This window comes from Coregonus clupeaformis, chromosome 31 (assembly GCF_020615455.1).
Source record: "Coregonus clupeaformis isolate EN_2021a chromosome 31, ASM2061545v1, whole genome shotgun sequence".
NCBI lineage: Eukaryota > Metazoa > Chordata > Actinopteri > Salmoniformes > Salmonidae > Coregonus > Coregonus clupeaformis.
Window position 1 is genome coordinate 28,004,552 of NC_059222.1, and position 13,590 is coordinate 28,018,141.

Below are 13,590 nucleotides of genomic sequence, written 5' to 3' on the forward strand. Positions count from 1 at the left end.
GAAACAACGAAATTGGATGTTCTGAGTCCATGTCAATGCTTAAAATCACATGCTGCTACTACTACTACTACTACTACTACTACTACTTATATTACTGCTGCTGATACTACTACTACCACTACTACTACTAATACTACTACTATATACTACTGCAGTTTTTTTTAAACTTTAAACTTCATAATTTCTTAACCTACTATGAAAATACATTTGGCCGGCTGGAGCAAGTCACACAATCTTTCTTCATGGAAAATTACCTTCTAGTTAGCTTTAATAATGATCCCATTGGTCTCTCTCCCTTCCCTCCCTCTCTCTCCACTCCCTCCCTCTCTCTCTCTCCCCTCCAGGGGAGAACGACTGCTAACTCTCATTGAAGCCACAAAGTTCAATGCCGACCGCAGTACTGCAGGCATTGTTTTCAGAAAACAGGTTCCCCTTTTATAGTGAATGGGGAAAATGTCAATCGTCGTGTACACATAAAAAAATACAAAAAATAATCGTGGTACCAATACAGTGCCTTGCAAAAGTATTCATCCCCCTTGGCGTTTTTCCTATTTTGTTGCATTACAACCTGTAATTTAAATGGATTTTTATTTGGATTTAATGTAACGGACATACACAAAATAGTCCAAATTGGTGAAGTGAAATGAAAGAAATAACTTCTTTCAAAAAAGTATACAAAACATATAACGGTGGTGCGTGCATATGTATTCACCCCCTTTGCTATGAAGCCCCTAAATAAGATCTCGTGCAACCAATTACCTTCAGAAGTCACATAATTAGTTAAAAAAAGATCACCTGTGTGCAATCTAAGTGTCACATGATCTCAGTAAATATACACCTGTTCTGAAAGGCCCCAGAGTCTGCAATACCGCTAAGCAAGGGGCACCACCAAGCAAGCAGCACAATGAAGACCTAGGAGCTCTCCAAACAGGACAGGGACAAAGTTGTGGAGTACAGTTCAGGTTTGGGTTATAAACAAATATCCGAAACTTTGAACATCCCACGGAGCACCATTAAATCCATTATTAAAAATTTTAAGAATATGGCACCACAACAAACCTGCCAAGAGAGGGCCGCCCACCAAAACTCACGGACTAGGCAAGGAGGGCATTAATCAGAGAGGCAGCAAAGAGACCAAAGATAACCCTGAAGGAGCTGCAAAGCTCCACAGCGAAGATTGGAGTATCTGTCCATAGGACCACTTTAATCCGTACAATCCACAGAGCTGGGCTTTAAGGAAGAAAAAAGCCATTGCGTAAAGAACAAAATAGGCAAACACGTTTGGTGTTCGCCAAAAGGCATGTGGGAGACTCCCCAAACATATGGAAGAAGGTACTCTGGTCAGATGAGACTTTTTGGCCATCAAGGAAAATGTCTGGCGCAAACCCAACACCTCTCATCACCCCGAGAACACTATCCCCACAGTGAAGCATGGTGGTGGCAGCATCATGCTGTGGGGATGTTTTTCATCGGCAGGGACTGGGAAACTGGTCAGAATTGAAGGAATGATGTATGGCGCTTAATACAGGGAAATTCTTGAGGAAACTTGTTTCAGTCTTCCAGAGATTTGAGACTGGGATGGAGGTTCACCTTCCAGCAGGACAATGACCCTAAGCATACTGCTAAAGCAACACTCAAGTGGTTTAAGGGAAAACATTTAAATGTATTGGAATGGCCAAGTCAAAGCCCAGACCTCAATCCAATTGAGAATCTGTGGTATGACTTAAAGATTGCTGTACACCAGCGGAACCCATCCAACTTGAAGGAGCTGGAGCATTTTTGCCTTGAAGAATGGCAAAAATCCCAGTGGCTAGATGTGCCAAGCTTATAGAGACATACGCCAAAAGACTTGCAGCTGTATTTGCTGCAAAAGGTGGCTCTACAAAGTATTGACTTTGGGGGGGGTGATTAGTTATGCACGCTCAAGTTTTTCTTGTTTGTTTCACCCCAAAAAAGATTTTGCATCTTCAAAGTGGTAGGCATGTTGTGTAAATCAAATGATACAAACCCCCCAAAAATCCATTTTAATTCCAGGTTGTAAGGCAACCTCAATGACCTCAATAATTATCTCCCTATTTCTAAACTTTCTTGCTTAGCTAAAATATTAAAATCCTTGAGTAATTCTCAGCTAAGATCTTTCTTATCTTTTAAATATGTTCGAAATGTACATGAGTCAGGTTTTAGACCAGGTCATAGCACTATCTCTGCTGCATCCCTAGTTATAAATGATGTGGTTAACTGTATGAATAAAAGGCAACATTGTGCTGCCCTCTTCATTGGTCTGTGAAAGGCTTTCGATACTGTTAACAACTCACTGCTAATTCAGAAGCTTTCCTCAATTGGCCTAGACCAGGCTGCATTTAACTGGTTAAAAAATTACTTGACAGATAGAACTCAATGTGTATACTGATGGTGTTAAATCAGGTTTCCTGGATATTACTAAATGTGTCCCGCAGGGGTCGATTCTGGGTCCTGTACTTTTTACTGTTTACATTAACAACATTGACTTGTCTGTAAAAAGAAATGACCTGCACTTGTATGCTGATGATCCTGCTGTGTGTGTTATTTCTGTTGACCAGGCTCTATCTGAACTACAGACTGCCTTCAAATCAAATCAAATCAAATTGTATTAGTCACATACCGGTGTTTAGCAGATGTTATTGCGGGTGTAGCGAAATGCTTGTGCTTCTAGCTCCGACAGTGCAGTAATATCTAACAAGTAATATCTAACAATTTCACAACATATACCCAATACATACAAATCTTATAAGGAATGGAATTTAAGAATATATACATATATGGACAAGCAATGACAGAACGGCATGGACTAAGATACAGTAGAATATTATAGAATAGAATACAGTATATACATATGAGTTGAGTGGTGCAAGATATGTAAACACTATTAAAGTGACTAGTGCTCCATTTTTAAAAGTGGCCAGTGATTTCAATAGGCAGCAGCAGCCTCTAATGTGCTAGTGATGGCTAGTTAACAGTATGATGGCCTTGAGATAGAAGCTGTTTTTCATTCTCTCAGTCCCAGCTTTGATGCACATGAACTGACCTCGCCTTCTGGATGATAGCGGGGTGAACAGGCAGTGGCTCGGGTGGTTGATGTCCTTGATGATCTTTTTGGCCTTCTGTGACTTCGGGTGCTGTAGGTGTCTTGGAGGGCGGGTAGTTTGCTCCCCGTAATGCGTTCGGCAGACTGCCCCACCCTCTGGAGAGCCCTGCGGTTGCGGGAAGTGCAGTTGCCGTACCAGGCGGTGATACAGCCCGACAGGATGCTCTCAATTGTGCATCTGTAAAAGTTTGTGAGGGTTTTAGGTGCCAAGCCAAATTTCTTCAGCCTCCTGAGGTTGAAGAGGCTCTGTTGCACCTTCTTCACCACACTGTCTGCGTGGGTGGACCATTTCAGTTTGTCAGTGATGTGTACGCCAAGGAACTTGAAGCTTTCCACCTTCTCCACTGCGGTCCCGTCGATGTGGATAGGGGGGTGCACCCTCTTCTGTTTCCTGAAGTCCACGATCATCTCCTTTGTTTTGTTTTGTTGACGTTGAGTGAGAGGTTATTTTCCTGGCACCACACTCCCAGAGCCCTCACCTCCTCCCTGTAGGCGGTCTCGTCATTGTTGGCCCCGTGTAGCTCAGTTGGTAGAGCATGGCGCTTGCAACGCCAGGGTTGTGGGTTTGTTTCCCACGGGGGGCCAGTATGAAAACATTTATGCACTCACTAACTGTAAGTCGCTCTGGATAAGAGCGTCTGCTAAATGACTAAAATGTAAAATGTAATCAAGCCTACTACTGTTGTGTCGTCTGCAAACTTGATGATTGAGTTGGAGGCGTGCTTGGCCACGCAGCGAAGTGGAGATGTTGTTTCCTACCTTCACCACCTGGGTGCGGCCGTCAGGAAGTCCAGGACCCAGTTGCACAGGGCGGGGTTCAGACCCAGGGCCTCAAGCTTGGAGGGTACTATGGTGTTGAATGCTGAGCTATAGTCAATGAACAGCATTCTTACATAGGTATTCCTCTTGTCCAGATGGGATAGGGCAGTGTGCAGTGTGATGGCGATTGCATCGTCTGTGGATCTATTGGGGCAGTAAGCAAATTGAAGTGGGTCTAGGGTGACAGGTAAGGTAGAGGGGATATGATCCTTGACTAGTCTCTGAAAGCACTTCATGATGACAGAGGTGAGTGCTACGGGGCGATAGTCATTTAGTTCAGTTACCTTTGCTTTCTTGGGTACAGGAACAGTGGTGGCCATCTTGAAACATGTGGGAACAGCAGACTGGGAAAGGGAGAGATTGAATATGTCTGTAAACACACCAGCCAGCTGGTCTGCGCATGCTCTGAGCACTCGGCTAGGGATACCGTCTGGGCCGGCAGCCTTGCGGGGGTTAACATGCTTAAATGTCTTACTCACGTCAGCCATGGAGAAGGAGAGGCCACAGTCCTTGGTAGTGGGCCTCGTCGGTGGCACTGTGTTATCCTCAAAGTGGGCGAAGAAGGTGTTTAGCTTGTCTGGAAGCGAGACGTCGGTGTCGGCAACGTGGCTAGTTTTCCTTTTGTAGTCCGTAATTGTCTGTACGTCTCGTGTCTGAGCCGTTGAATTGCGACTCCACTTTGTCTGTATACTGATTTTTTGCCAGTTTAATTGACTTGCGGAGTGAGTAGCTACACTGTTTGTATTCTGCCATATTCCCAGTCACCTTGCCATGGTTAAATTAGGTGGTTTGCACTTTCAGTTGTGCGCGAATGCTGCCATCTACCTACGATTTCATGGTATTACAAGAAAACTTTATTTACCTAAATTTAGTATTGCAGGTCAAACTAATTATATGTTGTTCTTCAGAGCACATAAAAATAACTATTTTGATGGTGTCCATAATGATCGTGTCCCTGCTTACAAATTATCTGGGCATCTGAATAGGTGAAAAGCTGTCTTTTAAATAGCATATTGATGAGTTAGTAAAGAAGCTGAGAATAAAAATGGGCTTCTTCAATAGAAATAGGTCCTGCCTCTCGCTAAATAGTAGAAAACAGATTATTCAGTCGACGTTCCTTTCGGTCCTAGACTATGGCGACATCATCTATATGAAAACAGCTGCCACTTCATTAAAGCCGTTAGATGCAGTTTATCATAGCGCACTGCACTTTATTACAGGCGACAAGTTTAGTACTCATCACTGCATTCTCTACCATAAAGTTGGTTGGCCCTCTTTGATGTCACGTAGGTTGATACATTGCTATGTTTTCATTTATAAAGCACTATTACAAAAAGTCCCACTGTACCTAACATTTTACAAAATTTTAGACATACGAGCTACCACACGCAGTCTCAGGATGGCTAACTCTTGAAATTCCTTTGGTGTCTACTGAGTTAGGTAAATCAGCTTTTAGTTTTCTTGCTCCTTGTTTATGGAACAATCTTCAAAATGTTCTTAAATGTGATGTTTTGGTGCTTTTAGGGCAATTCAGAAAGCTAATTGAGAACCTTATTGCTGATGAATGTGTTTGTTTTTTATGACTGTGTTTTCTTTCTGCTTGCATTTTGTATTTATATTTTGATGTGTGTATTTTCTGTAATTTATGTAATTCAAGGCTGTAAAAGAGACCTTGGTCTCTCTCTCTGTCTTTCTCTCTCTCTCTCTCTTTCTCTCTCTCTCTCTCTCTCTCTCTCTCTCTCTCTTTCTCTTTCCCTCCCTTCTCACACACGCCCACATGCTCACACACACGTACACACATACATGCTCACACACACATGCTCACACACATGCTCACACACACACACACACACACACACACACACAGATGCACTCATGAACGCAAAAACCGACATCACACAATGTGCAGTACCTGAGATATATTAAGAGTTCATTTAGAAAACTTGCCACATCCCTTCTACTGGTGCCTACATAGACTTTTATTCTACACATTCGCAGCTGCAGGACCCTGATGTCACTCATTAGCCCCTTTATTTATAGAAAGACCCACATACATCCCACCATTCATCATGAAGCGTGCAGTGCCTTGTGTGTGTGTGTGTGTGTGTGTGTGTGTGTGTGTGTGTGTGTGTGTGTGCGTGCATGAGTGCATGAGTGCATGTGGGATAAAAGGATGAGTAAGGAGATAACTGAGCAGTGTAATCCCCAGGCTAGCAGACACACTGGGGAGAGAAGGCCTCTGCATTAACAGGCCTCCTCTCAAGGGTAGGCCTATCCATCAGCCCTGATTGCCTGGCTGTGTGGTTTACAATGGAACAACACCACACACATCCTTTTTCAATTGGGGACAGATACTGTATACATTTAAAAAGGCTTTGAGACTATTCAGGCCTCAACACGTACCACACACACTTTCATAATACTCTAAATAATATAGGGTCACAGACACATAAACACACATGTTTGACTACGTAGGGGCCACAGCACTCTACTGGGGCCACCTAAATCTTGGATCTCCTCCTTTGAGTTGGACTCCTTCGTTCTTCAGTGTTATTTCAAATGTCGTGGTTACGTGGATCATCTCCGTTCAACACATCCACAGAGAATATCTCGGCCCTGCCTGACACAGTGGAAACATTCTGGCACGCACACAGAGCCCACCCAAAGACACACACCACAAGATTAATGAAACATGCAAATATCTGCTCGATCTATCACCTCAATCCCTCATGTGTTTTCCACATGCATATGGAGTTGCATCATTAACATGAACACTAAAGGGCCTCCTGAGCTTCATTTCAAGGTTTCCCATTTGAACGGTAATCCTTCAGAAAAGAGAGTCATTGTTTTCCAACGGGGGACTGAAGGAGACCGTAGAAGCAGTAGAAAATGTTAATGAACTTGAGAGGTTTAGCACCATGTTGACCATAAAGTCCTTTGAGCGTGGAATGGGTTTCTCCTTCCTGCCCCACCACCCCTACCCCACCATAATGATGTCCTGACCAGAGTGTCCAGTCCTGCTTGCTGGCCCGACCCGGTGCAAAACAACAGCTGAAATGGCTTACACATGTTGTCCGGATATGACATTCTTTGTGAAGTCAGCAGTCGCTGGGGGTGGATAGGGCCTGCTGAAGACCTTAGGGAGTTGTTGGCGCTGTGTGTGTGTGTGTCTGTGTGTGTGTCTGTGTGTCTGTGTGTGTGTCTGTGTAGCAGCATCACAGCTATGATTGACAGTCATACAGTAAACTGAACTAGCGAGAAACCTGTTGCCCATAGAGACCAGAGACCCATCATTTGTCACTTTGTAGTTTGCTCAGGGAAAATGGAGAGAAAATCACACACACACACGCACACACACTGTTAATCCTTTATGTTGAGCTCATGTCAACTCTCTTTTGTCTGTTTGTGTCATCTCTGTCAGGTTGTCTTATCCTCTCTTTGTCTCTCTCTCTCTTTTCATTTCAGTCTGAAACCTACACAAATGGGAAAAGCTGTCTCTGTAGTCACCATGGGGATACGATGCAAACAGGGGCTTATGGTGTGTGTGTGTCTTCTGTTATCTGCACTGCCTCCAGATCGTGGCACAGGATTGATGGAGACACGAGGGTCCAAAAGTCTACTAGTTAATTAAAGGTTCACGCTATCCGGGATCCCTGGGACGTCCCTACCCCATTGAAGTTGACATTTTAAATGGTTATGGTAAGGCTCAAGGTTAGGGTTAGGTAAAGTTTATGGTTAAGGTAGGGGTGAAGGTTAGGGTAAGGACGTGCCAAGGATCCCAGATAGCACTGACAGTTCATTAAAGTTCCATGCTCAGGGGGAGGGGCCGGAGGGATCAGTTCAACTGGGCAAAGCTGTAGTAGATGAGGGTGTGTGTGTGTGTGTTTATGTGTGTGTGTCTGCGTGTGTATTCAGTGTTTGTGAGTGTGTGTGTACCTAGCGAAGCCGTAGCTTCAGTTCGTGGTAACACTGGACAAAGCTGTGGTATATGAAGATGATTGGCAACGCCAGAACAACAATGCCACTGACCACACACAGCCTACCCAGCATGCGCCCGCCAACTGTTACAGCGTAAATGTCACCGTAACCAACGGTCATGGAGATGACAGCCCACCAGGTTGCAGCTGGGATGCTTGTATAGTCTCCCCCTCTGTTACTGTGGTCGTTAAGGTTACGGTCGTCGGGGTCTAGGCTGTGCTCCAGCAGCTGAGCCAAGGCACTGTATATCACCATGGCAACGGTGAGGAAGATGGCGAGGTTGGCCATCTCGTTGACGACAGCGGCATAGTGTCAGCCTCAGAATCTGGATGCCCAGGGAGTGTTTGGCCAGCTTCACCAGCCAGAACACACTCATTATCCTCAAAACCCTCAGGGTTACCCCAGTGACACCTGACAACCCCCATGCCACCCCTGGCATCACCATGGAGATGTAGTAAGGTGTGATGGCCGCCACGTCGTTCAGGTTCAGCGGCCGACACAGGAAGACCAGCTTGTCCTGGATTAGATTTTCATTTTGGGGTTAGAATTTGAATGTAAGGATCCACAATCCTGTAAGAAGAAGAAGGTATGAGGGAAACAGGATGAAAAACAGAAACACACAGAGAGAGAGAGAGAGAGAGAGAGAGAGAGAGAGAGATCAGAAAAAGAGCTCTGTTCCAGTTAACTTACCCAGTCAAAAACTTATTAAAAACTTATTAATTCCCAGCCAGTTATTAGAGGTGTGCATGTGTATGTCTGTGTCTTGCGCGTTCCAGTAGAAGAAGAACTCATTGCTGTACTGGTCGTAGTCGTCGCAGACCTCGAGGACTTCTTTCTCCATGACACAGGCGTGCAGGCGGCTCACGCACTGTAGAGGGAAATCACAGATCACCTCGCGGGGGAAGGCACACCGGGTACCGTCCACGTTCAGCACGCAGACGCTCTTCTTACCAAACTTCATCACTCTCTCCAGTCGACGGTAGCCTAACCATACAGTCAGGCAACCCGAATCAATAAATCCCTCAGGGCGCATTTCTCTGGACATGACCCTCAGGCTGAGCAGAAACTTCCTCAAACGTCTGTATAGACCCGGGTTCTCCAGACCCGTCCTGGCGCACTGCTTGACTCCAGGCTCTCCTCAGTGTTTTAGGGCACATCCAGCACTTGGCACAAGACCAGGAGATGGAATCAAACTAACTTCCACTACAGAGAAAGGGGTAATGTATCTGCTCCCCCGTCCTTTTCCCCAACACCACATGGTGGACAGGCTCATAGTAATGGCTGGAACAGAGTAAATGGAATGGTACCAAACACATCACACACATGGTTACTATATGTTTGATACCATTCCAATTACATTCCAGCCATTACTATGAGATTCAGCGATTCAGAGTGTTTTAATAGTCACATGTACAGGGTTGCAGGTGTGATGGCAGGGTACAGTGAAAATCTTAGGCTCCGAGCTCCAACATGCAGGATTAAGTTAAATAAAATAATGGAAATGGTAATAAAAAAAATTTATAAATAGAAACACCACTATATACATCATAACCGTAGCAGTGATGAATAAATAAATGTCCATTGGGGTGGAGGCAGAGTAAAGACTGTTTAGGGGGTGTGTGGGAATGACCTTAGGGGGAGCAGCATGACCATTGAGGGGGTGTGGACCAAGTCAAATAAAAATAATAGTGCTGCCCTCCCCTCACCAGCCTCCTGTGCCCAAAACACACACACCAATAAACTCTTATAATCTCAACCTAGCACAGCCAGAAGAGGACTGGCCACCCCTCAGAGCCTGGTTCCTCTCTAGGTTTCTTCCTATGTTCCTGTTTTTCTAGGAAGTTTTACCTAGCCACCCTGCTTCTACATCTGCATTGCTTGCTGTTTGGGGTGTTAGACTGGGTTTCTGTATATGCACTTTGTGACATCTGCTGATTTAAAAAGGGGTATAAATAAATTGTATTGACAAACAACATTATGCACCATGGTAACACATCTGCGAAATGTTAAATAATAATAAGAAAACAATATATTGTCAATTGAATGTGAAATAAATATATTTTTAAATAAATAAATAAAAAGTATAATAAAGTAACAAACAAGAGATTATGCAAACAACTGTATCTCATGAAAGAGTTATGGTTTTAAAAGTTATCTTGTTAAAATAAAGTAACACATCTGGGCTGGAGTTGCGAGCTGCCATAAGGGCATGAATAGGATAGTTTTTGAACAGCCTATAGCCTACTTCACGCCCACACACAGACTCAGAAGGACAGGCAGACAGACACAAAGAGCACTAATTACATTGACAGGGATAACTTGGCAGTGATATGGGATTATAATGATGACAGAACTACGTGAGTTTGTATTTTGAATTTCTTGGTAGCACATTGAGAATCATGGTTGCAAGTATGATTCGCAAATGTGTAACAACATTTTGCAAGCTTGTTTGAAAACTTTTAACTTGACATATGAATATATTCAATAAAATGTGCGAGTATCATTTATTTTCAGAATTATTACAAGTCCATTTACGAGTATGAATATTCTGCTGTGAATCAAAAATACACTCAGATTTTGAATCTGCGTGCGCTTGGTGTTCTGTCACTGTTGTCACCTTACTAAGAGATTCGTAAACTTGTAAACATTTTGTAAGTTTGTAGAAAGATATTTGCAAGTGAAAATGTGATTTGCGCTCTGGGGGCAGGACCTTTTACTCCTGACCAATCAGTTCCTTCTGCCAAAACCACAACCGCCTAACCATTGGCTGGATTGTTCCATCAATCAAATCTCAGGAAGTAGCTCCCCACATGAGCAAGAGAGGATGAGGTAAATGAAACGAAAACGATCTACTTGAAAGTAATCGTCTCTTTTATCTGTGTTAGTCAAAACATTTTGTGAAAAGGCATGACAGTAGTTTGCTTATCATGTCAAATATAATGGTACATTTCAGACGAACTCCAGACCAGCCATTGCATTGACAGCTGCTATTGCGTTAGCTAGCTGGCCTTTGAGATTCATCCTAGCTTTACTATCAACTGGCAGCTTTAGATGTGAGGGGAAAACGAATATATTTGCTAGTTAGTTAACCATCTGATTGATGAAGTTGATTATAAATGCCATTAGCTAGCTAGATGGCTAAATTGAAACTGCTGGGGGAAAGTTAGCTAGCTAACTCACACCATCATCACTGCAGTGTAGCTAATGTTAGCTAAGTTTCTAGAAAATCAAAAATATATAATTGAAGCTATATTTTAAAGACTTGTTACTGACTTTACAAACTACTTCATTCCACTGCCTGTTTATTGATTAATTGGTGACTGTAAAATGCCCCTCCCAATTTCACTGCAAAATCACTAGAAAGTAGCATGCTGCCAGACCACCAAAGGACCCTAGAGGTATTACAGTCAATGCTTATGAAGTGGATATTGTATTTGAATTGCCCATTTATATATTAATGACACTAACAAAATGTTTGGATTGTTCAGCAACGTGCAGTAAATGCTAACGCGGCTTTGGTGGTGAAACGTACATAATGTATTTATTGTCATCTCCCTATCAGGCCACTGTGACAAGGGCCTGGATGGTGATACACATCTACTTCAAGCTGCCTGCCTGAATACTGGGGCCTTCAGTGGTACCTTCCCTTTGATTACAGCAAGAGTCTCCTTATCTCTGTCTCATAGCCATTTAACATGTAGTGTATGTAACAACTCAAATTCATAGAAACCGCTACGAACACAAGAACTGACTTATATTCACTTGTCCCTGGCTGCGTTTAGACAGGCAGCCAAATTCTGATATTTTTATCCGTAAATGGACTTGTAATAATTCAATACAGGACTAAGATTTAATGCTACTACACCGGCTCTAAAGCTCGTCGGATGTGGCAGGGCTTGCAAACTATTACGGACTACAAAGGGAAACCCAGCCGCGAGCTGCCCAGTGACGCGAGCCTACCAGACGGGCGAAATGCCTTTTATGCTTGCTTCGAGGCAAGCAACACTGAAGCATGCATGAGAGCACCAGCTGTTCCGGACGACTGTGTGATCACACTCTCCGTAGCCGAATTGAGCAAGACCTTTAAACAGGTCAACATTCACAAGGCCGCGGGGCCAGATGGATTACCAGGATGTGTACTCAGAGCATGCACGGACCAACTGGCAAGTGTCTTCACTGACATTTTCAACCTCTCCCTGACCGAGTCTGTAATACCTACATGTTTCAATGAAGTGCTTCGAAAGGATGGTCATGGCTCATCCCAGAAACCTTAGAACCACTCCAATTCGTATACCTCCCCAACAGATCCACAGATGACGCAATCTCAATCGCACTCCACACTGCCCTTTCCCACCTCGACAAAAGGAACACGTGAGAATGCTGTTAATTGACTACAGCTCAGCGTTCAACACCATAGTGCCCACAAAGCTCTTCACTAAGCTAATGACCCTGGGACTGAACACCTCCCTCTGCAATTTGATCCTGGACTTCCTGACGGGCCGCACCCAGGTGGTAAGATTAGGCAACAACACATCTGCCGCACTGATCCTCAACACGGGGGCCCGTGCTCGGCATCCGACCGTAAGGCGCTACATACGGTAGTGCGTACAGCCCAGTACATAACTATCCCATCTGGACAAGAGGAATACTTATGTAAGAATGCTGTTCATTGACTATAGCTCAGCATTCAACACCATAGTACCCTCCATCATTAAGCTCGAGGCCCTGGGTCTGAACCCCGCCCTGTGCAACTCGGTCCTGGACTTCCTAACGAGCCGCCCCCACTTCGCTGATCCTCAACACTGGGGCCACACAAGGGTGCATGCTCAGCCCACTCCTGTACTCCCTGTTCACCCACGACTGCGTGGCCAAGCACGCCTCCAACTCAATCATCAAGTTTCAGACGACACAACAGTAGTAGGCTTGATTACCAACAATGACGAGTCAGCCTACAGGGAGGAGGTGAGGGCTCTGGGAGTGTGGTGCCAGGAAAATAACCTCTCACTCAACGTCAACAAAACAAAGAAGATGATCGTGGACTTCAGGAAACAACAGAGGGAGCACCCCCCTATCCACATCGACGGGACCGCAGTGGAGAAGGTGGAAAGCTTCAAATTCCTCTGCGTACACATCACTGACAAACTGAAATGGTCCACCCACACAGACAGTGTGGTGAAGAAGGCACAACAGCGCCTCTTCAACCTCAGGAGACTGAAGAAATTTGGCTTGGCACCTAAAACCATCACAAACTTTTACAGATGCACAATTGAGAGCATCCTGTCGGGCTGTATCACCGCCTGGTACGGCAACTGCACCGCCCGCAACCGGAGGGCTCTCCAGAGGGTGGTGCGGTCTGCCCAACGCATCACTGGGGGCAAATTACCAGCCCTCCAGGACACCTACAGCACCCGATGTCACAGGAAGGTCAAAAAGATAATCAAGGACAACAACCACCCGAGCCACTGCCTGTTCACCCCGCTATCATCCAGAAGGCGAGGTCAGTACAGGTGCATCAAAGCTGGGACCGAGAGACTGAAAAACAGCTTTTATCTCAAGGACATCAGACTGTTAAATAGCCTTCACTAGCACATTAGAGGCTGCTAAAATATACATCGATTAGAAATCACTGGCCACTTTAATATACAGTTGAAGTCAGAAGTTTACATACA

General features: G+C 44.5%; 1 pseudogene; it reads right to left on the reverse strand.

Annotated features, from left to right (window-relative positions):
• Nucleotides 1–7,879: 7,879 nt before the first annotated feature.
• On the reverse strand, nt 7,880–8,882 carry LOC121547011 (annotated as a pseudogene).
• Between the last annotated feature and the right edge of the window lie 4,708 nt (nt 8,883–13,590).